The following is a 3983-nucleotide window of genomic DNA, read 5'->3' on the forward strand; positions in this document are numbered from 1 at the left end:
CATACCCTTTCCCCTAACAGCTTATACAGTTGAGAAACAAGGTAGGTGAGATCTGATCTGTCAGTCCTCATCCTCAAAGGAAACCTGCATAACATTTTCAAAAGATGTGCCGGGAAGCTTAAATTCATAACATTGCTAGACACTAAAAAACATGAACTGACTAGAGACACTGGATCTATGGCTTATTACAACAATCTATAACCCACTGACACCCCCTACCCCACCTCCAGCTGCCTTTCCCACCTGTTCCTTCCTTTCCCCCTTGTATTTAGCAGTGACACTCTGAGTTACTTTCCCAGAACTGAAGAAGAGCTCTCTGTAATATCGAAAGCTTGTCTCTCTCACCAACAGAAGTTGGTCTAACAAAAGATATTACCTCACCCAATTTCGCTTGCTAATTTCCTGGGACACACAAGGGTCCATAGCTAATACAGTTGTCACACAACATTGTAGAAAAATTAAGCTGGGATTTTCAAAGGGCCTAACTGAAAATCGGTGGAACATGGGTGCCCAACTCCCTTAGCCTCATTTGAAAAATCCTGGATGTAAAACAGGATGATTCTGTAGTTAAACATTAAACCCTGCCACACAGCATTTCTGGATGATAAGAGCACAGTGCAGGTGGAATTAAAAAGCCAGTGTCCACAGGATAAGTGACAAATCATCCAGGCATGGCAGTGGTCCCTCAGGGACAAAACCTGTCTGATCTCCTTTGGGAATGGAAACTGGTCCCTGCAGAAGCACGTGTTGGGTTCCACTGTGTTAGGCAGAGGTGGCCAAAACTCAGGATTTCTGGTTCATTCAGTTTCACTCTGCAGCTTCTGGGACTCCCAAGGGCTGCATCTCCAGCTCACCCAGAAGCCCTGGGTCTCTAGCCCCAGGTCAGCCCGCATGGATGGCTGTCCCAGAGTTGCAGACCTTGGGAGCCTATCCCAGGACCTCGAGACTCCCAGACTTGCAGCAATGAACTTGGAAAACTTGAGAGCCCCCTGTAGTTCCAGGCTCCCTGCTGCAGAGTTGGGAGCCTAGACTCTGAGAGTCCTAGAGTTTCTGCTATTTCCAGAGCAGCTCAATCTATAAATATTAACTTTTCCTCTTAAATTTAAAGGCAACATGTCAGAACACAGAGCAACACCAAGTGGGAGGGCAAGATCTATCTCTGTGGTGCTGTCATTGAACAGAGGGAGAGCTTTCTCACGCTAAAGCCTATTCCCCTACAAATAACCATGATTCCACTAACATGCTGTAGGTATCAGCAGGGAGAAATGTGGTAGAAACCAACTTAAGAACATAGGAATAACCAAAGATTTTTTTTCAAAATAATATTTTTCATGGAAATATTGATTTAGTTGAAACTATTTTGTTGTTTAAATATTGCTTTGGTCAAAAAGATTCAACTTGTCTTAAAAGAAAAGGAGTACTTGTGGCACCTTAGAGACTAACCAATTTATTTGGGTATAAGCTTTCATGAGCTACAGTTCACTTCATCTTGCGCTATATTGATGACATCTTCATCATCTGGACCCATGGAAAAGAAGCCCTTGAGGAATTCCACCATGATTTCAACAATTTCCATCCCACCATCAACCTCAGCCTGGTCCAGTCCACACAAGAGATCCACTTCCTGGACACTATAGTGCTAATAAACAATGGTCACATAAACACCACCTTATACCGGAAACCTACTGACCGCTATTCCTACCTACATGCCTCCAGATTTCACCCTGACCACACCACACGATCCATTGTCTACAGCCAAGCTCTGCGATACAACCGCATTTGCTCCAACCCCTCAGACAGAGACAAACACCTACAAGATCTCTATCAAGCATTCTTACAACTACAATACCCACCTGCGGAAGTGAAGAAACAGATTGATAGAGCCAGAAGAGTATCCAGAAGTCACCTACTACAGGACAGGCCCAACAAAGAAAATAACAGAACGCCACTAGCCGTCACCTTCAGCCCCCAACTAAAACCCCTCCAACGCATTATCAAGGATCTACAACCTATCCTGAAGGACGACCCATCAATCTCATAAATCTTGGGAGACAGGCCAGTCCTTGCCTACAGACAGCCCCCCAACCTGAAGCAAATACTCACCAGCAACCACATACCACACAACAGAACCACTAACCCAGGAACCTATCCTTGCAACAAAGCCCGTTGCCAACTGTGCCCACAAATCTATTCAGGGGACACCATCACAGGGCCTAATAACATCAGCCACACTATCAGAGGCTCGTTCACCTGCACATCTACCAATGTGATATATGCCATCATTTGCCAGTAATGCCCCTCTGCCATGTATATTGGTCAAACTGGACAGTCTCTACGTAAAAGAATAAATGGACACAAATCAGATGTCAAGAATTATAACATTCATAAACCAGTCGGAGAACACTTCAATCTCTCTGGTCACTCGATTTCTGATCTCAAAGTGACTATCCTTCAACAACAAAAAACTTCGAAAACAGACTCCAATGAGAGACTGCTGAACTGGAATTAATTTGCAAATTGGATACAATTAACTTAGGCTTGAATAGAGACTGGGAATGGTTGATTCATTATTAAAAGTAACCTATTTCCCCTTGTTTATTCCTTCCCCCCCCCCCCCCCAGTGTTCCTCAGACGTTCTTGTTAAACCCTGGATTTGTGCTGGAAATGGCCCACCTTGATTATCATACACATTGTAAGGAGAGTGATCACTTTAGATAAGCTATTACCAACAGGAGAGTGGGGTGGGGGGAGAGAAAACCTTTTGTAGTGATAAACACCCATTTTTTTCATGGTCTGTGTGTATAAAAACATCTTCTGTATTTTCCACAGTATGCATCCGATGAAGTGAGCTGTAGCTCACGAAAGCTTATGCTCAAATAAATTGGTTAGTCTCTAAGGTGCCACAAGTACTCCTTCTATTTTTGCGAATACAGACTAACACGGCTGTTACTCTGAAACCTGTCAACTTGACCTGTTACTCAGCAGGAACACTGTGATGCAAAAATCATGAGTCAAGGCACTAATATATTAATTATAGTGTATTATAATCCCAAGTATCAAATACGGAAAGACTCTGGAACATCCCCTTATAAGTGACCATCTATAATTCCACAACTGCAGGCACAGACAATAGTGCTTCAGATGCACCGAGTGTGCCTCTGGACAGGACAGACAGAAACTAGATAAACCGAAGGGGAAAACTGAGAGGAAGCTGCTACTGAAAATACATCGTAACAGCTCCTGCTAGTCTCAAATAGAGCAGAAACAGATTAATAATACGAAGAGTATCGCTAATATTCAGACTCACATTTGTCTGGAATTTCAGTCTGCCTATTGGCCTTATAGAATCTCCGCGAGTGTAACAAACCCAAGCAAATCTCTCTATTCTGTCTGATTCTATCTCATAGAAAATGGTTTTCAGTTTTATTGCAATATTTGGTTGATGAATAACTATAGTCTGGATGATGAATCGCTCTGCAAAGGTGCCCAAGGGCTTAAGGTTTATAAGCCTCCCCTTCCGCATATGCTCCTGCAAACCCTCCTGAACTTTGGATCTGGGTGTGCAGGTTTAAGCTGCTGCTGTACACCTGCTATTCCTGTCTGAGGGGGAGTGGGCAGACCTTTGGCACTGACAAGCGCATCTGAGCCAGTAACAAGATTAGGGCAGTACTTTGCTATTGGTAAAAGACCAATCACCAGTTATCAGTGTTATTCATAGCACACACACACAGAGAAAGTAGATAAAAACATAAAATATTATTGTTGGAAAGTTGCAACATAACACTGTTTATTACTCAGAATCCAGAACACTACCATACAAGAACCGCAAAACAGAGAGAGACAGAGCAGGCTGCTCTGTAAAAGAGAGAGGCAGAACTCACCCCACCTTGCTGTAGGCTGGCTCTCTGTAGACTGCCCAGATTGCACAACTTTCTGCAGAACCACCTAGCAAACAATCAGGAACAGGAAACCCTTTGCAAACT

Source organism: Chelonia mydas, chromosome 23 (genome assembly GCF_015237465.2).
Source record: "Chelonia mydas isolate rCheMyd1 chromosome 23, rCheMyd1.pri.v2, whole genome shotgun sequence".
Taxonomy (NCBI): Eukaryota; Metazoa; Chordata; order Testudines; family Cheloniidae; genus Chelonia; species Chelonia mydas.